Below are 23,671 nucleotides of genomic sequence, written 5' to 3' on the forward strand. Positions count from 1 at the left end.
AGGATCTCACTAAGCTTCAATCAATTAGGTAGTAATTTTATTAAGCGGGACGGACCAAGTCACAATCCCCGATGGTGCTCTACCCCACGCCCGTTATCCGGCGTGCAAGTCACCTCAACATAGCATTACAATGTGCAAATTCGGGGTTCCAAACCCTCAGAACAACATTTACATCTATTACTCACCTCAAGCCGGCCAAAAGTCTAGCTCGCTATGCCCTTGCCTCTCGAGTCGACCTCCTCGCGCGCCGAATCTGATCAAAACCACAACGAATACATCACAATGTGCCAAAGGAACAATACCCAATCGAAAACAATCAAAAATAGCGAAAATCTCGAAATTAGCAAAACCCGAGCCCGGTCCTACTTCATGAAAATCAGAAAATTTAACATCAACGGGTTCCTCATCTCGCCCCGAGTCCATGCATATAAAAATTACCAAAATCGGAGTCCAAATGACCCCTTAAATCCCCATTATACCTCTCTTAAGTTTCAAGCCCTAACCTCCATTCTTAACCCTTGATTCCTTTATTTTTTAGTCTAAATTCATGTATTTACACCATAAAATCATGTTTTAAGTCCAAGAATTCATACCTGATCAACGTCCTTGAAACCCTCTTCAAAATTGCCCAAAAACTCTCCAAGTCCGAGTTAAAAATGTGAAGCCCTTCAAAAATTCGCGAAGATGAAATAAAATAAAATCTGCCAAGGCAAAACCGCATCTGCGGTCACTATCTCGCTTCTGCGGCGTCCGCTCCTGCGGTCCAATGCCCACTCCTGCGGAAATCTCAATTAAAGCCCCTGGCCTCATCTGCGCTCACCCAGCCGCATCTGCGGCTCCGCAGGCGCGGCTCCCTATCCGCATCTGTGGTCCAACCCAGCTCCAACATTTCCGCTTCTGCAACACTCACCTCCGGTTCTGCCTGACCACACCTGCGGTCCCATAACCGCAGGTGCAGAAATACCAGATACCAACAGACCTTAACCATGCAAAAATTCTGAAACTCTCCGTTTAACCATCCGAACTCACCCCGATGCCCCCGGGACCTCAACCAAAAATACAAACATGATCCAACACCTTATTCAAACTTGCTCGAATCATTAAAACACCACAAATAACACCTAAACCATCAAATTACATCAAATTCAAGCCTAAGTTCATCCAAATCTTCCAAAACTTGCATTCGATCAAAAACCCGACCAAAATACCTCCGAATCAACTGAAATTTTGCACACACATCCCAAATCACCTAACGAAGCTATTGCAACTCTCGAAATTCCATTCCGACCCTCGGATCAAAATCTCACCTATCAATCGGAAATCGCCAAAATACTAACTACGCCGATTCAAGCCTAATTCTACACCGGACTTCCAAATTCACTTCCGATCACACTCCTAAGTCACAAATCACCCCCTAAGCTAACCAAATCACCGGAAATCACATCCGAGCCTTCTAACTCATAAGTCAATATCCGGTGACTTTTCCAAAACAAACCTTCCTTAAAGAGACTAAGTGTCTCATTTCCTTCTAGAACCAATCCAAATCAGTTCATTCACACCAAACACTGGTAATGAAGCATAAAGAAATAGAAAATGGGGAAAACGGGGCGGTAACTCACGTGACGACGGTTCGGGTCGTCACACAGCTCTTTGGCCCATTTTCGTAGGTGCGACCCATCTCTCGCAGATGCAGGACCGCAGATGCGAAAATTGCTGGGCAGTGAGGTTCATTTAATACGGGTTCTAAGTCATTTTTATCACACTTTCACTCCTCCCTTGGGCGATTTGGGAGCTTTTGAGAGAAGGACTTCACCTAGCATCTTGAGGTAAGTGTGTGCTACCTATTTCTAGTTTAATATCATTGTCTTAGGTAGATTAAACACTAGTATTAAGGTGAAATCATGGGGTTAGAGCAAAAACCTAGGGTTTTAATAAAATTTATATTTAACCACGAAATTTGTTATGGAATAAATTAGAAATCATATATTATTGATCCTTAGGTTGTAGAGAACAACTTCCTTCGAAAAATCTCGGAATCTGGGTACGTGGGCCCGGGGTCGAAATTTAGGAAACTTGTGTTAATGGTTGTTAAATTGCTTAAATAGCTAGAATTCGATCTTGTGAGTCTATATTAACTAGTTCTTACATCATTTAACTAGTTTAGGATTGTTCGGCTCCGAATTGAGGGCTTGGACTTGTTCTTGGTATTTGGAAGTGCACTTTGGAGTGAGGTGAGTCTCCTTTCTAACCTTGTAAGAGGGATTGTCCCCATAGGTGTGATAATTGGATTAATTGCTATTATATGCGGGGGCTACATACGCACTAGGTGACAAGAGTCCGTGCGCATCGACTATTATGTTAAGTCCGGGTAGTCTAGGACCCAAAAGCATGCTCTACGTGATATTCTTGTAACTTGATAATAAATTCGGATTCGTACAAATCATGTTGATTAAGGTAAATGCAACTAGAGAAGGAACTTTATCCTATTTGGTCCTTTAAAAGGGAATTTGGATACTCTTGTGAATAACTACTCCTCAGATTTACATTATTGTCTGCTTGTTGCTGATTTTACTTATGTTTGACCGCGTCTCACGTGTGATTCACGAGCAGGGTAATAGATGCATCTATGGTTCGAGCTGTTCGACCCTCGGCAGTGCACAATTTACTTTTATGTTGGATCGGGCCGTACGTCCCTCGGTGTTACTTGTGCATGGTTTGCTTAGTCTTTCTCTGTGGTCTGAACTTCATATCTGGTTGAAATATAATTGGATACCAATGATAATATTTGGAGAAGGAGTGTTATTCCATGCTTATTAAATGCTAATAACTTGTGCTATCCCTGCTCATTATAAAATTTTCTCTCATTATTTGACCCTAGTAAGTATCAAGTCGACCTCTCGTCTCTACTTCTATGAGATTAGACGGGATACTTACTGGGTACATATTTTTTATGTACTCATACTACACTTCTGTACTTAATTGCACAGGATCTGAGGCAGGTACATCTGGCTACTAGTCTGGTGCGCGCCCCTGATTCATAGACCGAGACTTCCACGGTGAGCTGCTCCCTTCCTATGCCGTTCAGCAGCCGGATGGAGTCTTTCTCGTACTTTTGCTATCTATTCTATCTCAGACAGTAGGATAGAGTTATTCTTTTGTACATTCTACTAGTTTCGTATTACTTGTGACACCAGGTCTTGGCACACACTTGAGTAGACATTTATTTTTGGGTTGTATAATCATTTTGATATATTATTGACCGCTTCTGGTCTTAACTTTAATTTGAGAATATGCTACACTTATTTTGGTAAAGGTAAAATGAGAACTTAATTATATTTTCCGTGTTGGCTTGCTTGACAATTGTGTCGGGCACCATCATGACCTGTTATGGAAATGGGTCGTGACAACATGGTATCAGAGCACTAGTTTTACGTAGGTCTCACAAGTCATGGGCAAACCTAGTAGAGTCTTGTAGATCGGTACTGAGACATCTGTATTTATCTTCGAGAGGCTATAGGGTATTAGGAAAGACTACTCTTTATTTATTTCCTATCGTGCAATGATTGGTATACTCAATTTCCCCCTTCTATTCACTCACAGATGGTGAGGACACGTACAACTGATGTTGCAGACCCGGGCGGAGCTACTCCCCCCGTTGCTAGAGGCCAAGGCAGAAGCCGGGGGAGGGCACCGGCCTGTGGTAGGGGACGAGGCCATCCCATAGTTATCCTAGTAGTAGTACCACCAGATCCCGCAGGAGATCCTATTATTGAGGAACATGGCGAGGTGCCCGCAGCTGAGCCTACCCCAGCAGACTTTATGACAACACCGGGATTTCAGGAGGTCATGGGCCGTATGCTGCGGTTCATGGATTCTATGACTCAGGCTGGTTTTGTTCCAGCAGATCCAGCGACCTCACAGGCAGGAGGGGGAGCACAGACCCCTACTGCTTAGGCTCCTGGTCATGCAGCTGCAGTGTATCAAACACCGGGTGTACTACCCGCAGATGGGGCCCAACCAGTTGCTGCAGTGGCGCCCCTGCTCAGACCANGGATGGCGATCCGCAGAAGTTATTGGATAGATGGACTAGACTTCACCCTCCTATCTTCGGGGGTGAGCGACATGAGGATGCCCAGGTCTTCATCGACAGGTGCAGGGATAGACTGCACAACATGAGGATATTGGAGTCACATGGAGTTGACTTTACTACTTTTCAGCTGGAGGGCATGGCCCGTAGATGGTGGCAGTCCTATGTTCTTGGCAGGCCAGCAGGTTCTCCTCCCCTCACTTGGGGGCAGTTCACACAGTTATTCTTGGATCGGTACATTCCACCCTCTAAGAGGGAAGAGCTGTGGTATCAGTTTGAGCATCTTGAGCAGGGTCAGATGTCGGTGACCGATTATGAGGCGAGGTTCTCTAAGTTGTCTCGCCATGCACTCATGATACTTCCTACAGATGCAGAGAGAGTGCGGAGATTCGTTGCAGGGTTACACCCCACTATTCAAGCGGGCATGGCCTGAGAGGTAGAGATGGGTACTGAGTATCAGCTAGTGATTGAGATTGCTCGCAGGATTGAGGGGTATCGCCAGAGGGGTAGAAAGCAGATGCAGCAGGATAAGAGGGCTAGATTTTCGGGAGATTTCATAGGTGCCCCAGCTAGGGGTAGAGGTCACTTCGGGAGGGGTCAGCCCAGCAGACCCCCGCATTCAGCACCACCAACCCCTCCCCGAAGTGCTCCAGTTAGACCTTATTTCAGTGCGATGCCGGAGAGTTCTTACCACCCACCAGCTGTTCAGGGTTCCTCCGGCGGGTATTTTGGTTATCAGGGTTCTTCCAATGCTCACTTCAGTGCTGTGCCAGAGAGTTCATATCGCCCACCAGCCATCCAGGGATCTTCTAGTGGGTATTCGGGTCAGCAGGCTCAGACTTCAGGGTAGCGGGCTATGGTACCGAGAGTATGCTACGAGTATGGAGATCCGGGTCACATGAAGAGGGCCTGCCCCAGACCTCGGGGCAAGGCAATGCAGCAGGGTCAGCAGCCCATGATTTCAGCACCAACTGCCCAGCCACCTAGAGGTGGAGAACAGGCTGGTAGGGGCCGTCCTAGAGGTAGAGGCCAGGCAGGGAGAGGTCAGCCAGCTACTGCTCAGTCAGGTGGAGGCCAGCCAGCAGGCGCTCGAGCCAGATTCTACACCCTTCCGGCCAGGCCAGATGCATTGGCCTCAGATGTCGTCATCACAGGTATTATTTCCGTCAATGGTAGAGATGCTTCGGTATTATTTGATCCAGGGTCTACTTATTCATATGTATCATCCCTGTTTGCTCGATTCCTGGTTATATCTCCTGAGCCTTTGGGCACTCATGTTCATGTGTCCACCCTGTGGGTGATTCTGTGGTTGTGGATCGGATCTACCGGTCCTGTGTGGTCACATTCTGTGGTTTCGAGACTAGAGCAGATCTCCTGTTTCTTGATATGATCAATTTTGAGGTCATCCTGGGCATGGATTGGTTATCTCCATATCACGCCATCCTAGATTGCCATGCCAAGACTATTTCACTAGTGATGCCAGGGTTGCCGAGGTTGGAGTGGAGGGGTTCCACAGTTGATACACCTAGTCGGGTTATTTCTTTTTTGAAGGCTCGGCATATGGTCGAGAAAGGGTGTTTGGCTTATCTAGCTTATGTTCGGGACACCATCGTAGAGTCTCCAACAATTGATTTAGTTCTAGTGGTTCGAAAGTTCGCTGATGTGTTTCCTTCTCATCTTCCTGGCATGCCACCGGACCATGATATTGATTTCTGTATTGATTTGGCTCTAAGCACCCAGCCTATATCTATTCCACCGTACCGTATGGCTCCTAAGGAGTTGAAGGATCAGCTTGAGAAGTTGTTGGCGAAGGGTTTTGTTAGGCCCAGTGTATCGCCTTGGGGTGCACCAGTGTTATTTGTGAAGAAGAAGGATGTGACTATGCGGATGTGCATTGATTACCGCCAGTTGAACAAAGTCACCATCAAAAACAATTATCCGTTGCCTCGTATTGATGATTTGTTCGACTAGTTGTAGGGTGCTAGGGTGTTCTCTAAGATAGACCTGAGGTCAGGGTATCATCAGCTGAAGATTCGGGACTCGGATGTTAACACTGCATTCCGGACTAGATATGGCCATTATGAGTATTTGGTGATGTCCTTTGGCTTGACAAATGCCCCAACAACATTTATGGATTTGATGAACAGGGTATTGAGGCCTTATATTGATTCATTTGTCATCGTCTTCATTGACGACATCTTGATATACTCACGCAACCTGGGAGAGCACGAGTAGCATTTGAGAGTAGTGCTTCAGACCTTGCGAGAGCAGAAGCTATATGCTAAGTTCTCCAAGTGTGAGTTTTTGCTAGAGTCAGTGGCATTCTTGGGGCATGTTGTGTCAGAGAGGGTATTAAGGTGGATCCCAAGAAGATTGAGGCAGTTCAGAGTTGGCCACGTCTTACCTCAGTGACCGAGATCAGGAGTTTTCTGGGGCTAGCAAGTTATTACCGGCGATTCGTGCAGGGCTTTTCATCTTTTGCATCACCTTTGACTAGATTGACCCAGAAGGGTGCTCCATTCCGTTGGTCCGATGATGTTGAGGAGAGATTCCAGAAACTCAAGATAGCTTTGACTACAACACTAGTTCTTGTATTGCCTTCCGGCTCGGGGATGTATACGGTATATTTTGATGCTTCACGCGTTGGCTTGGGATGTGTATTGATGCAGGAGGGGTGAGTTATTGCATATGCTTCGCGTCAGCTGAAGGTTCATGAGAAGAATTATCCTATGCACGATCTAGAGTTGGTCGCGATTGTCCATACTCTTAATATATGGAGGAATTATCTGTATGGGGTGTCATGTGAGGTTTATACCGATCATCGCAGCTTACAGCATTTGTTCAAGCAGAGGGATCTTAATTTGAGGCAGCGCAGGTGGCTTGAGTTACTGAAGGATTATGACATCACCATTATTTATCATCCGGGCAGGGAAATGTGGTTGCAGATGCCTTAAGCAGAAAGGCGGAGAGTATGGGTAGCTTGGCATTCATTCCAGCAGCGGAGAGGCCACTAGCTTTGGACATTCAGTCCTTGGCTAAAAGACTTGTGAGGTTGGACATTTCATAGCCCAATCGAGTTCTTGCGTGTGTGGTTGCTCAGTCTTTGTTATTGGGGCAGATCAAGGCCCGACAGTTCGATGATCCCCATTTGGCTGTTATCAGAGAGACAGTACTTCAGGGAGGTGCCAAGGAGGTTTCTATTGGAGAGGATGGTGTTTTGTGATTCCAGGGTCGTCTATGTGTTCCTAATGTTTATGGTATGATGGAGAGGATTCTAGAGGAGGCTCACAGTTCGCGGTATTCCATTCATCCGGGTACTATAAAGATGTATCGTGACTTGAGGAAGCATTATTGGTGGCGGAGAATGAAGAAAGACATAGTGGAGTATGTGGCTAAGTGTTTGAATTGCCAGCAGGTCAAGCATGAACACCAGAGGCCGGGTGGCCTACTTCAGCAGATGCCTATACCGGAGTGGAAGTGGGAGCGTATCACCATGGATTTCGTAGTTGGGTTGCCGCGGACTTATACGGAAGTTCGATTCAGTGTGGGTCATCGTTGATAGGTTGACCAAGTCGGCTTACTTCATTCCAGTGGCGACTACTTATACAGCGGAGAGGTATGCTCAAATTTACATTCGGGAGATAGTTCGATTGCACGGTGTCCTATTTCTATCATATCAGACAGAGGCCCTCAGTTCACTTCCCATTTCTGGAGAGCCGTTCAGAGTGAGTTGGGGACCCGTGTAGAGCTTAGCACAGTATTCCATCCTCAGACAGACGGGCAATCGGAGCAGACAGTTCAAATTTTAGAGGATATGCTTAGAGCATGTGTGATTGACTTTGGAGGGCAGTGAGATCAGTTCTTGCCCTTGGCGGAGTATGTATATAACAATAGCTATCAGTCCAGCATTGAGATGGCTCCATACGAGGCTTTATATAGTCACCGTTGTCATTCTCCTATCGGGTGGTTCGAGCCTGGTTAGGCTAAGTTGTATGATACAGACTTGGTATAGGATGCCTTGGATAAGGTGAAGTTGATTCAGCAGAGGCTTCGCACAGCTCAGTCCAGACAGAAGAGTTATGCGAATCAGAAGGCGCGTGATGTATCATTTATGGTTGGCGAGAAGGTTCTCTTGAAAGTCTCGCCAATGAAAGGCATTATGAGGTTCGGGAAGAAGGGCAAGTTGAGCCCAAGGTTTATTGGTCCCTTTGAGGTGTTGAGGAGAGTTGGGAAGGTTGCCTATGAGCTTTCCTTAACCCCCAGCTTATCAGGAGTTCATCCAATTTTCCATGTATCGATGCTTCGGAAGTATCACTCCGACTTGTGCCATGTGTTAGACTTCAGTACTATTCAGCTGGATGAGAGCTTAGGTTATGAGGAGGAGCCAATTTCCATTATTGATAGACAGGATTGCCAGTTAAGATCTAAGAGGATTTCTGCGGTAAAGGTCCAGTGGAGGGGCCAGTCGAGGAGGAGAACCTGGGAGTCCGAGGAGGACATGTAGAGCAGATGTCCCCATTTATTCAGCAGCTCAGGCACTTTTCTATGTCCGTTCGAGGACGAACGTTTGTTTAAGAGGTGGAGAATGTAACGACCCGCCTGGTCGTTTTGCCTTTTAGAACCTCGTTCCCCTAAATAAAACTTCCCGTGCTTGCTTTAGCTAATTTACGACTTGCGGGGACGGTTGGTTCGGGAATTAGAAAAGTTTTGAGTGAAATATGCCCATTTGATTCCTTAGGATTCTCTTAAAAGACTAAGTTTGACTTTGGTCAACATTTGAGCAAATGGACCCGGATTCGTGATTTGACGGTCCCGGAGGGTCCGTGGGAAAATATGGGACCTGGGAGTATGTCCGGAATCGAATTCCGAGGTCCTTAGCCCGAGTAATGAATTTTTATTAGAAATTGTTAATTTGAAGTTTTAAGGATTTAAAGAAACTAAGTAATGATTGATTTCATGGGTATCGGGCTCGTATGTTGGTTCCGAAGCTCGGTACAGGTCCGAAATATCATTTATGACTTGTCCGTAAAATTTGGTGTCAATCCGAGTAGTTTAAGGGCGTTTTGGCCCGATAGAGGAAAATTAAGAACTTGAAGTTCATAAGTTTGATTCATTTGGTTTTAGGGGTTGATTCCTAGATTTAGTGTTGTTTCGGGTGTTCCGAAGGTTCGAGTAGGTCCGTCTCGTGATTTCAGACTTATCAGTATGTTCGAGCGGGGACCAGGAGCCCCGAGCGTCAATTGGACGAGGCTCGAGTGAAGTGGAAATTTTTAGAGAGAGCTGAAGCTTGCTGCTTCTGTCATAACCGCACCTGCGATTGGTGGACCGCAGGTGCGACACCGCTGATGCGGTCGTGCCATCGCAGAAGCGGCCCAGGACAGGCCAGGCCAGGAACCGCAAAAGCGGCTCCCAAGTCGCAGAAGCGGCTCCGCAGATGCGGCCTGGAGACCGCAGATGCGGTCCGAGCTCTTTGGCCCATTTTCGCAGGTGCGGCCCATCTCTCGCAGATGCGGGACCACAAATTCGGTCCCCTGACCGCAGATGCGGAAATCACTAGGCAGTGAGGTTCATTTAATACGGGTTCTAAGTCATTTTTATCACACTTTCACTCCTCCCTTGGGCGATTTGGGAGCTTTTGAGAGAAGGACTTCACCTAGCATCTTGAGGTAAGTGTGTGCTACCTATTTCTAGTTTAATATCATTTTCTTAGGTAGAGTAAACACTAGTATTAAGGTGAAATCATGGGGTTAGAGCAGAAACCTAGTGTTTTAATAAATCTTAGATTTAACCATAAAATTTGTTATGGAATAAATTAGAAATCATATATTATTGATCCTTAGGTTGTAGAGAACAACTTCCTTCGAAAAATCTCGGAATCCGGGCACGTGGGCCCGGGGTCGAAATTTAGGAAACTTGTGTTAATGGTTGGGAAATTGCTTAAATAGCTAGAATTCGATCTTGTGAGTCTATATTAACTAGTTCTTACTTCATTTAACTAGTTTGGGATTGTTCGGCTTCGAATTGAGGGCTTGGACTTGTTCTTGGTATTTGGAAGTGCACTTTGGAGCGAGGTGAGTCTCCTTTCTAACATTGTAAGAGGGAATTATCCGCATAGGTGGGATAATTAAATTAATTGCTATTATATGCGGGGGCTACGTACGCACTAGGTGACGAGAGTCCGTGCGTAGCGACTATTATGTTAAGTCCGGGTAGTCTAGGACCCTAATGCATGCTCTATGTGATATTCTTGTAACTTGATAATAAATTCGGATTCGTGTAAATCATGTTGATTAAGGTATATGCAACTAGAGAAGGAACCTTATCCTGTTTGGTCCTTTGAAAGGGAATTTGGATACTCCTGTGAATAACTACTCCTCAGATATACATTATTGTCTGCTTGTTGCTAATTTTACTTATGTTTGACCGCGTTGCATGTGTGATTCGCGAGCGGAGTAATAGATGCATCTATGGTTCGAGCCGTTCGACCCTCGGTAGTGCACAATTTACTTTTATGTTGGATCGGGCCGTACGTCCCTCGATGTTACTTGCGCATTTTTTGCTTAGCCTTTCTCTGTGGTCTGAACTTCATATCTGTTTGAAATATAGATGGATACACATGATAATATTTGGAGAAGGACTGTTATTCCATGCTTATTATATGCTAATAACTTGTGCTATCCTTGCTTATTATAAATTCTTCTCACATTATTTGACCCTAGTAAGTATCAAGTCGACCTCTCGTCTCTACTTCTTCGAGATTAGACGGGATACTTACTGGGTACATATTGTTTTTGTACTCATACTATAATTCTGTACTTAATTGTACAGGATCTGAGGCAAGTACATCTGGCTACCAGTCTGGTGGCGCCCTTGATTCATAGACCGAGACTTCCACGGTGAGCTGCTCCCTTCCTATGCCGTTCAGCAGCCGAATGGAGTCTTTCTCTTACTTTTGCTGTCTATTCTATCTCAGACAGTAGGATAGAGTTATTCTTTTGTACATTCTACTAGTTGCCTATTACTTGTGACACCAGGTCTTGGCACACACTTGAGTAGACATTTATTTTTGGGTTGTATAATCATTTTGATATATTATTGATCGCTTCTGGTCATAACTTTAATTTGAGAATCTGCTACACTTATTTTGGTAAAGGTAAAATGAGAACTTAATTATATTTTCCGAGTTGTCTTGCCTGACAATGGTGTCGGGCGCCATCATGACCTGTTATGGAAATGGGTCGTGACACTAGAATGTAAAGGCAATGAACTAGATTATTGTAATAGCAAAGAACTAGACTTAAAATACAAAAGACTAGTATGGACCATAACATTTTAGAAACTTTATATAACAATATACCTATATATAGGTGTAATAATAAATTTAAATAGTTACTTCTATAGTCAGTTTGGTTCGGTTTTTTCGATTATTGTTTGATTTAAACAAAAACCATTTTTTGTCGGTTTGGTTCGATTTTTTGAGTTTTTAGGAATACCCCTGTCTATATCTTTTCTGAAGAAAAAAAAACATATTTATTGTTAGGTCTAGAAATAAATTGTGATTAGTAGTTTGTGAGATATTAGTATAGAAATAACGGTAATAAAAATATATTTGTAGGAAAGAAGCTTAAAGTTGTCATTTCATGTGGTCATAATTGTGATGTTCTTCATGTAAAAGGTATATCTGCAACTTCTTAGAAGTTAGAACTTGCAGACTCGCGACATTTATGTTTGATTTTTCAAGTTATTTCCTCAAATAAGTATTAAGGTCATAGAAGGACTAGAATATTATAGCGAGCAATTATATAATTAGGCCGTCGAGATCTTTTAGATCAAAGTTCTTCCTTTATTGAGTTAGCTAAACACAATCAATATATTTAATATTTTCAAGTATTTAAACTTTTTTTTAATATTTTAATTTTATAACATAATTTTTAATATAATATTAATATAATTTTAAATATATTTTTTATTTATTAAGACGCGGTACACGCGAATCGCGCGTACCAAAATACTAGTGTTCTAAAAAGGTTGAATTGTGTGCTTGGTTTAAGGCTGAATTATTTACTAAGAGGTATAATGAGCAATTCGTACTAAATACATTTTTTCCTCTTTTTTTTTTAATAATGCACCCATGCATGTACTAGAAATTCTAGATCCGCCTCTCATCAAGATAATGACCATGTCATGGTTAATGTTACGTGGCGCCTTCCTGAGATTCTTGTAAGGGCCACGTAAGGCTAAGCAACTGATGTAAGTGTAGTTGCTATCCACCAGCTGAGGTCCCCTCCGTACGCTAGACGAGATTGTCAGTGTCGTGCGGAAAAACCAATGTCAAGAGCAATTGAGAGAACAGAAATAAAAAACAAAAGAAAGCTTGATTGTATTAATTCAAGCTATTACAGAAAGACAACGCGGTGTCAAGGAGGAGAGACACCAGTACAGAGAATTGTTTGCTTGCTAGAAAGTTTGATTGCTTGATCCCTCTCCCCCCCCCCCCCCCCTAATAGTGCTTAAAAAAAAAAACTAAAGTTACAAGACTTGACCTAACTAAGCTAGAGAAACATAATGGAAGTACATGGAATAAAACTACTCTATATTTATAATGAAAATGACTTAATTTTCTACAAGGTAGAAATAGGTCCCTTGTCAACAACCTTGTCTTTGGCATTAGATCTTCACGCGCAGCGCTGTTGGCATCTTCCTGCGACTTGGCGCTGGTGAGGGATATCGGTGGGGCGACAGAGACACATGCGCGCTTGTCACTTGGCGCAGCCAAGACCACGGGGCCGTCCATGGCGCTAGGCGTTGGGAGGCTTGCCATGATGTTACAGGGCGTTCCCAACCGTTCATGGGGCATGGATGAAAAGCTGCACATGACATTCTCCCCCACCTGAGTTGACGACGTCCTCGGCGCCTTAATTGCAAGATAATCATCAATTAGGCTCTTGTAGGCTTTGAGGTTTATTCTCCTCTCCCACGTAGTCTCCTCTGCATCGCAACCCTGCCATTTCACCAAGAACTCTTGGTGATCCTTCCTTGAGGCGTGAATCACCCAATCATCAGGAATAGCTTCAGCATGCCTTTTCCTGGTTGAATTGGTGGCTCGAATACTGGATATTGTGAGTTGGCTCCGTGAAGGATCCTCCGTGTCTTCCCGAAAAGGTTTCAAAAGGCTGACATGGAAGACGGGACGAATTTTTCACCAAGCTGGGGTATCCACTCGGTATGCAACTTTCCCAATCCGCCTTTCAATGGACAAGGGTCCAATGTATTTTTGCAATAGGCGAGGGTCATGGGCCCCTGCAAACAAGTACCGCTTTGGGATTTTGACCATCACTTTGTCTCCTACTTGGTAGTCAACAAAGCGACGATTTTGATCAGCATGCCTGTTCATCCGCTTTTGGGCTTTGACAAGATAGCTCCGCACTATCTCCAAATTTTTCTTCCATTATTTTGAGAAGCTAGCAGCTCGAGGAGATTTTGACATGTTTGGTGCATTCACAGTGTGTTGGAGTAGAAGTCGCTGTCCGGTAACAATTTCAAAAGCGCTCTTGTTTGTAATAGATCTCTTTTGTGAATTGAAACACAGTTGAGCAACATCCAGAAGATTCACCCAATTCTTCCGCGATCCGGTTACAAAGTGGCGGAGATATTCCTCCAATATACCATTGAACCACTCTGTCTGGCCATTAGATTGCGGATGAAAACCTGAGTTGTGACTCAATTTTGACCCGAGGCACTTAAATAGTTGGGTCCAAAAGTTGCTAATGAAGCGTGAGTCACGATCACTAACGATGTCTTTGGGCATGCCCCAATATTTGACGACATGAGAGAAGAAGAGTCGAGCTGTATCTTCTGCTCATATATATTGTGGGTTGCTATAAAAGTGGCATAGTTGGAAAACCGATCCACCACAACCAAGATAGTTGTGAGATCTCCGACCTTGGGCGATCCGGTGATGAAATCCAGGGAAACGCTTTCCCAACGTCTCTTTGGGACAGCTAGTTGTTCCAAGAGTCCCACTTGTGTCAAGCGATCTGACTTGTCCTTCTGGAATACTAGACAAGTCCTCACATACTGAGCAACGTCATCGGCCATTTGAGGCCAATAATATGCACAACAAAGTAATGCCATGGTGCGTTCTTCCCCAGGATGGCCGACCCAGAAAGTATCGTGACATTCCGCCAGAAGAGTCTTTCGCAGATCTCTTTCTTTAGGAACATAAAGTCGGTTCCCTTTCACTTTCCGGAAACCATCTCCCATGTAGAACTGTCGAGTTTTGCCTTGTCCTACTAGATCAACCAAATACTGTGTAGTAGGATCCTTGATGAGCAGATCCTGTATCTGATCTTTTATGGCGGTGGCTACTTTGCTCCCCCTTAGGCTGGCCAGTATGCCCGTCGATGCTAGGTCAGCTCTCCGACTGAGCGTATCAGCAACATGATTAGTCTTCCCATTTTAGTACTCCATGTTGAAGTTAAACTCCGCTAGAAGTTCCTTCCACTGGGCTTGTCGGCCATTCAGCTTCGGCTGGGTCATGAAATGGCAAACAACTGTGTTGTATGTATTAACCACGAACGGGGTTCCCAGCAGATAGCGCCTCCAAAGGCGTAAGCAATGAATGACAACAAATAGTTCTTTCTCGTGGGCGGCATAGCACTGCTCTGTATCCTTAAGCTTTCGGCTCTCGTACGCTACATGATGCCTTTTTGTAGTAAGACTCCACCAAGAGCATAAGCATCCGTTTGTACCTCGAATGGCTTGTCCAAATCAGGGAGGGCCAAGACGGGGCTGCTAGACATAGTCGCTTTTAATGTGTTGAAGACCTCCACTCGCCCGGGTCCCCAATCCCAATGCGTGACCTTCTTGAGGAGTTTTGTCAATGGCACTATGATGAGGGAGTAATTTTTCACAAATCGCCGATAAAAATTGCATAGGCTAAGGAACACCCTTAAGGCGTGGATATCCCTGGGCGGCGGCCAATTTGTGATAGCTTGAATCATTTGTTGGTCCATCTTGATCCGCCCTTCCTCAATGACATATTCGAGGAAGTCAATCTATTTTTGAGAAAAGGAGCACTTGGATAGCTTCGCATATAATTCGTGCTCCCGCAATCGGGCTAGGACCTTTTGCAAGTGCTCCGGGTGTTCTCCCAGTGTTTGGCTATAAACCACAATGTCATCCAAGTATACCACCACGAATTCGTTAATGTACTCTCGGAAAGACTTGGTTTATCGGGGTACAAAATGTGTTGGGGCGTTAGTTAAGCCGAACGGCATAAGTAGGAAGTCGAACGACCCATATCTTGTCACACAGGTCATCTTGTGTTCATCACCCTCAGCAATCCGAACTTGCCAATACCCTGTCTTTAGGTCCATTTTTGTGAACACCATCACACCACCCAATCTGTCGAACAAGTCTGCCATGAGCGGAATAGGGTACTTATTCTTCACAGTGATTTTGTTTAAAGCCCAATAATCCACACAGAGTCGTAGACTACCATCATGTTTCTTTTGGAATAGCACAGGGGACCCATACGGGGACTTGGAGGACACAATGATCCATGTGTATAGCATTTCTGTCAATTGTCTTAGAAGCTCGGTGAGTTAGGGTTGTGACATTCTATACGGCACCCGAGCGGGTGGCTTCACAACCGGCACCAACTCAATCACATGGTCCACAGTGCGCCTAGGCGGGAGTCGCTTTGGCATATCCTGTGGCATATCGTATTCAAACTCCAGTAGTAGCTCCTTCACGGGTGTAGGAATGGGACCCGAGGAGTGTTCTACATCTTCAATGCATTGGGTAGCCAGGAACGTAGGTTCATGTCTTTTGACTCCCTTCTTCAACTGCAAGACCGAGATGTTCTCAGCGGCCATTTTAATGGGCATTCACGGGATAATGCAAGGCTTGTTCCCATTTGCTCCCATCATCAGTAGCATGTCTACACACGGTATGGGAATGGTGTTGGTTTGCTTCAAGAATTCCAACCCAACTATCAACTTGAAGTCATCTATGATCACTACGCGCAAGTTGAATTTTCCTTCATAAGGACCAAGATTCACTGGTACTTCTTTAGCTATTCCACCCACTGGCTGAGGAGGTGAGTTGATAGCCTTGACACGACCCTCTATCCTTTCCAACAACTATAAGAAGGCGCTCCACCTGAGTCGAGGCCAAGTAGTTGTGGGTAGCACCCGTGTCTATCATCGCCCGAATGGGATTGCCATTTACCTTCATCTCAACGAATATTAAGGTCCTCTCTTGTTTAAGAAGAGTCCTATCATCCGCCTTCTTTTTCCTTTCTTGGTGATTGGGCAGGGGTCCTTCTTTTTACGGATACCAGCACTAGTTTCCGCTAATGCCTCAGAAATAGAGCCAACAATTGCATTGAAGGCACCTAGTGGTTCGGTCTGGTCCGCATCATCTGCTTCATTATCTATCCCACCATCAAAAGCTTGATACGTGTTCATATGTGCATGTGGGAATTCATTATTCCAATGTGGCCCACCGCAATGGCGGCATCCTTAATGGGGCTTTCTCCCCGATCATTATTGTTTGACGCAGCACTATTGCTGCCTGAGGAAGGAGCCTTAAATTTGGTTGTACTCCGATCTCCCCACTTCTGCTAGGGCCACCATTGCTAGGCTGGTCCCCTTTGTATCCCGCTCGGACAGGCGGTTGAGGCCTATCCTTCCGAGTTTCCACTTGATAGTCTGCAAGGCATTCCGCTACTTGGATCGCCTTGGGTAGGGTATCTACCCTTTATCTTTGCAGCTCCATACGGGCATAAGGTTTTAACCCTTCTAGGAATGTGAAGAGTTTGTTTTTGTCCCCCATGTAACGTATGTTTAGCATAAGTGGCAGAGAATTCTCGCATGTAATCCCGCACTGATTTGGTCTGGCAGAGCTCCCGTAGTTTTCTCCTTGCATTGTATTCAACATTTTCGGGGAAGAACTGTAGGCGTATAGCTGCCTTCAGTTCTGCCCATGTCTCTAGAGCATCTTTACCGGCCCTGATAGCTTCGTACTTCACCTGCTACCAGAGTTTACCATCACCCTGAAGATACATGGCAACAGTTGCTACCTTCTTAGCTTCTTCTAGGCTTCCCATGACATCGAAGTACTACTCGATGTCGAAGATGATGTTTTCCACTTTTTTAGCATTCTGAGCTCAAAGATATGGCTTTGGCTCAAGAATTTTCAATTTTTGTGCCACGGGGGCGAGGTTCACCGCACCCCCGATTTGGTTTCCACCTTCTCGAAGCAGGCCTTGTAAAGCAGTATTAATAACATTGAAATGGCCTGTCAAGTTGTCTATAGTTTGTTGCATGGCAGTCATCATGTCTGCCTTTTATGCCCTATAGGCTAAATCCTCGGCAAGCTCCTATTTCGACGCCCTCGAATTTGCCAAAAATTTCGGCTACCTCTGTGGTTGACGTTTGTCAGTCTCCTTCAAAGTCGCGACTAATGTTTTCTATGTCAACTTCGGCCTGGAGCATTCTGCGGTCTAGGTCCTCCAACCTTTCACTAAGCTGATTCTTAGTTTAGGCACCATATCCACGATGAGTCATAATACGTCAACCGTCTCTTCAAGGGCCGAAATGTAGTCCTCATGATTTACCACGGTCAGAATGGTGGTAATGTCGATGTGTTCCCTCGTCTGATGTCGAGCCTAGGCTCTGATATCAATTGTTACGCAACGCCTTCCCGAGATTACTTGGAAGGGCAACGTATGGCTAAACAACTGATGTCAGTGCAGCTGTTGTCCGCCAACTGAGGTCCCCGCCGTACGCTAGACGAGGTTGTCAATGCCGTACAGGAAAACCAATGTCAAGAGCAACTGAGAGAACAGAAATGAGAATTGAAAGAGCTTGATTGAATTAATGAAAGTTATTACAGAAAAGCAACACGGTGTCGAGGGGGAGAGACACCAGTACAGAAAATTTTTTGCTTGCTAGAAAGTTTGATTGCTTGATCCCCCTTAATAGTGCTTAAAAAAATAAATCAAAGTTACAAGACTTGACCTAACTAAGCTAGAGAAACATTGTGGAAGTACATGGAATAAAACCACTCTATATTTATAATGAAAATGACTTAGTTTTTTACAAGGGAACCAGGTCCATTATCAGCAACCTTGTCTTTGACATCACGATCTGCGCGTACGGCGTTGTCTGCGCGCGCGCCGCTGTTGGCATCTGCCTGCAGCTGGGCGCTGGAAAGGGATATCGGTGGGGCGACAGAGGCACATGTGTACTTGTCACTTGGCGCAGCCAAGACCATGGGGCGCGCCCAAGGGATCATGGAGCATAGGTGGAAAGCCGTCCATGACATTAATTCTGTCAAGAGAATATATATAGCAATCGAAGTCATTTACCAACCGAAAAACATATGTTCATTCCTTGTTTAAATTCACTTCATAGGAGATATTTATAAAGGATATTTTGGACAGTGGTTGCCCGTCTCTTATTTGCCAACCAATAAGATTTCTGAAATTAATCAGCCGGGATGGTTTGATTATTCTTTTCTATTAAAAAGGAGGTAGATGTTTGCACGTATATTGCTGCATGTGGGGGTTTCAGTCCTCCAAAACCTGTTAAATCTTTCTCCAATCTGCTCATTTCTAGATTAATCAGTTTCGAATCAAATAGGAAGAACTAGAAGACACCTCAGGAAAGCACCTATACCTAATGAAGGAGTGGATCTACGTTGGGTATTGAGAATGACATGCCACCTAGTCGCTCGAGAATTTTTATGTATATATTAATATTTTACATAAAAAAAGTGTATATGGTTAAAGAGCGGAACCCAGAATCACAAAGTAACTCTATTCTCTAGCTGCCACTGTTAAAGTACTAAGTTCTCCTCAATTTCTAACAGAGGCAGATCTACGTTGGTTCAAGCGGGTTCAGTTGAATTCACCGAACCTGTTTCGTAAAACCTTTTTACTATTATTATGTAGAAATTATTTTTTTGCGAAACAAAATTATTATTAAAAAAGTGGTTGAATCTGCTTAACAAACCTATACATTGGCGGTGGGTCTTGTGATCGATTCCTTACTTAGCATTGCCAATTTCTTTTTCACCTTTCTAAAATGCTTTTACTTTATTTGGTCCTCCCGTGTTCTTCATTTTTTTAGTTTTTTTTATGTTTGAAGGACGGAATATTGAGGTGAGTATTTTAAAGTACCCCAACATACAAAAATTATAGGAGTACAATTATCTAAATGTGTAACATAATGATTTTCGTTTTGACTTTCCTTCAGATATTATTCTATGTCAATTTTGCAGTTTTTTCTTTGAAACGTTTCATATATTTTAAACTGACTTACTTATCCAGCGTCTTTTCATAGTTTTAGAAATTTTAATATGAATTATCAATTTAATTTAGTGTGTAGGTCTCTTATGTTTTTTTGTTATCAATTAGCACAAGTTAAATTAAAAATAATTAAATAAATAGATATTAATATTTTAGTATAGATCAAATTCATATTTGTTACAGAAAATTTTTGTAAGAATTTCTAAAGTTTAATAAATTATTAAATTTGTAAAGGTAGATTGATTTGTTGTTAAAATTTATGTAAATTTAATTTGTGCAGCTTCGAAACAAAATAAAGAGTAGCGGGCAAAAAAAATTAAAATTTTGTTAGAACCAAAATAAAGAGTCCAAGATAAATCTTGTTTGTTTGTTAACTCAGAGACATATCTGATCTCACTTACACAAAACTCTAGGTCCGCCACTGATTCTAAGTCAATTTATTTAACTTTATTCCCCTTTATTTCTTTTGTGTATCTCTTCTTAATTTCCTATGTTTCTCCATCTACTCTTTTTTATCCTCTCTCTTTATACAACTCATTTTTATTATTTATCAAATTAATATTTTCTTTTTCTAGATTTTCAAATTTATTTGACTATGATTTTAATCATTTTTTTTTCTTTTTTATCCATCTACTATTATGTTTTCCTTGAATTCAATATATTTTAGATCGACGATATGATATAAGTAGATTGAACGGGGTGTATTTGGTAAAAAAAAAAAAATTAATTCTATATTTTTAAGTCACATTATTCAAAAGAATTTGAATCGAGAGAATTGAACCGAATTGGACAAAACTTATTCGATTTGGTGATAAGGTATTTATTTATGTATCAAAAAATTGTAAATCTAACTGAATTAACTACAAATCATCGAACCGAACCAAATTAAGTCAAATGAATTGAACCTACTAAATATACAATCTTGAAGGTTGCATTAATCAAATTCTAGATCTGCCTCTGGCCTAATGGCTGAAACTGCTCATCCCATTTCCTCGTTGTCTCGTTACTATTCATAGTATCTGCAACAAGAACATAATACTACATAAATAATGGTTATCTGGGTAAGGCGTGAATGTTATTAAGGTCTAACATTTACATTTTTGAGATATTATAAATGTTAAAATAGCACGGGGTCGCTAGTTTTCAGACTGGTAATTGAAAAAAAAAATTGCAAAGTCATTGAAAAATAACCATTGTTTATACGGAAAGTTCCAGCATAATATACTGGAGATCGGATCACATGTCTATGAACTTCCAAGATATTATGTTAGAACTCTAGCACACTGAAAGTTCCAACATAATGTACTGGAGATTGGAGCACCTGTGTATGAACTTGTACAGAACACACATGAACCATCAAGTTCAACCTGCGTTCCCCATTTCAGTGTCACATGCATCTTTAGTTCGACATTTCCCATGCAAGCTTAGCCATAAAGTGAAGACATGTTTCGGTTCTGCTACATTTTGGCAGACTAGTTGCTTCCAATATACTGTTGGAACACCTCCTCTCAGTCTTTTATAATCAGTTGAGGTTTGGAATTTACACCTTTAGATCAGTGTAGAATGATCACCTAGTTGTTGCCGGTGCTTCGTCACAGTCATGATCTTCCTAACCATCCAAGAAGCTTTTGTAGGTATTTGCATAGTGTCAATCGTAAATTAAAATGAAAATATATATCACCAACATAAATATAAATAATTCATATACGTACAAGATACATATACTCCATGATATTTTTTTTGTACAAACAGTTGATCCACAAAAAGTAATATTTTTATTAGTTAGCAGTGTTTTATTGGTGCGGGATAAGAAGCGAATTCCTTACTTTTCCTTTTTATTTCATGTAATTACGCGCCTCAACAAGGGAGAGCGAAGCTTGATGATCGAAATAACAAGCATGTGTTTGTTGTCTATGATATGAGTGTATGGATTAAAATCTGCCTGATAATATTCGAAATAAGATTACCTCGAAGAAAGAATTCTCAAGTCGTCATTAGCCGAGGTAGACGAGGAAGCAGAAAAGTGAGTTCGAGATGACGGACGTAGGGCTCATGTCATACTGCTTGGGCCTAAAAGTGAAGCATATGTAGGATGTAATTTTTATCTCTCAAGAATACTAGACAAAAAGAGATATTGAAGAAGCTCAACATGATCGATTGCAACCTCATGAACACAACGATAGAGAGTGGGAAAAAAATGTCCAAGTTTGATGAAGAAGAAAAAGTGGATCCCACATTTTTCAAAAGTCTTATGAGAAATTTGAGGTACTTGACTTGTACCGGGCCAGATATACTCTTTGCGGTTGGAGTAGTAAACCGCTTCATAGAAGCTCCTACCTCGACTCATTTGAATGTCGCTAGAAGAACTCTTCGTTACCTAAAAGGTACGTTTGACTTTGGGCTATTTTATTCTTCTTCTAATGTTTTCAATCTTATGGGATATTGTGATAGTGATTATGCGGGAGATATTGATGATAGAAAATACACAACCGATTTGTATTTTTCTTGGGTGATTCTTTGGAGTTCAAAGGAACAGTCCATAGTTACTCTCTCGACTTGTGAAACTGAATATGTTGTAGCAACATTGTAACGATCCGATCGGTCATTTTTAGAAATTGCACTTCGCTCGGTTGTTTGGGGGCATGAGTAGCTCCGTATGATGTTATGACTTATGTGAATCGTCAGTTTTGATTTTCAGGTTATCCAGAATTAATTTGGGAGAATGGACTCAGCTAGAAGCTTTAAATTTGAAAGGTTTGACCCAGTTTTAACTTTTTAGTATTCAACCTCGGATTTGATTTTTAATGGTTCCGTTAGCTCCATTAGGTGATTTTGGACTTGGGAGCGCGTCCGAAATGTGATTTGGAGATCCATGGTAGCATTAGGCTTGGATTGGTGAAAGTTGGAATTTTGGCGATTTTGGTCGATAGTGGAAATTTTGACATCGGGGTCGGAATAAAGTTTCGGAAGTTGGAGTAGGTTCATAGTATCATTTGTGTCGTGTGTGCAAAATTTCAGGTCATTCAGAGATGATTTGGTAGGTTTCGGTGTCGTTTGTGAAATTTAGATGTTCTTAGGCTTGAATCCTAGGGTAATTTGGTGTTTTGAGTGATTCAAAGGTTCGACTAAGTTCGAATGATGTTATGGGATGTGTTGGTATGTTTGGTTGAGGTCCCGAGGGCCTCGAGTGAGTTTCGGGTGGTTAACGAATCAGTTCTTGGCTTTAGAAGTTGGCAGATTTTCTGGTGTGATATTGCAGAGATTTCCTTCATCGCATTCGCGAGAGGGCTCTCGCGTTCGCGTAAGGCTTTTGAGAAGGGAAGCCGAGTTGTTCTTCGCGTTCGCAAAGTACTTCCCGCGTTCGCAAAGGTGTAAGACTTTAAGGCTATGCGTTTGCAACCAAGTCATTGCGTTCGTGTAGAGTCAACGGTCTTTGGGAGCTTCATGTAGATAAGCCTACGCGTTCGCGAGGATAGTTCCGCGTTCGCGTAGGGTCAGCCTTCGCGGGAGGGTGCTCGCGTTCGCAAAGGAGAAATTCTAGTTCAGAGGCAGTTTGTGCTTCGCGAACGCGAGGGCAATACCGCGTTCGCGAAGAGTAAAATCTGGACAGGCAGTGTTATATTTGTGAGCATGTGATTTTTGCCACACTTAAATTACTCCTATAAATTCCTTAGAATTAGGATTTTTCTTTATTATTTGAATTAATTGCATGATTTTGTGCCTTGTTTGCATTTTTTGTGTGCATTTTAGGTGCCATAATTCATTAAAAAGAACAAAATAGTGCATTTGCATTTAGAATTCGATTTTATATTCTTAGTTTTACTAGTTAATTAATATTACTAAAATAAGAGAAAAATAACGAAAAATAGTCCTTTCACAATTTTTAATTTTACATTTTTACATTTTGTTTAGTTTTCTTTTAAATTAGGATTTAGTTTATTTTTTAGAAAATTAATTAGTCTAAATTTGGGAGTTAAAGTAGGTTTTGTTAGTTTTAATTTTTGCAAAGAAATACATAAAACAAATAAATAAAAAAAAAGGGAAAAACAAATGAAAAGAGAGAACTAATAAAAGAACCAGGCCAGGTTATTTGGGCCAGTTTTCGTGCCAGCCCCCAGCCCAAGACCCCTTCCACCGGACCAAACCCCAAGCCCAATCCCAAAGATGCCCGGTCCAGTCCCTCCCCATTGCAAAACGATGCTGTTTTGGCATCGATCAATCCTGTCCGTCCCTTTTCCACCATCCAACGGACCATAGGCCCCTAA

The sequence above is a fragment of the Nicotiana attenuata genome, chromosome 4, assembly GCF_001879085.1.
Source record: "Nicotiana attenuata strain UT chromosome 4, NIATTr2, whole genome shotgun sequence".
Classification (NCBI taxonomy): Eukaryota; Viridiplantae; Streptophyta; class Magnoliopsida; order Solanales; family Solanaceae; genus Nicotiana; species Nicotiana attenuata.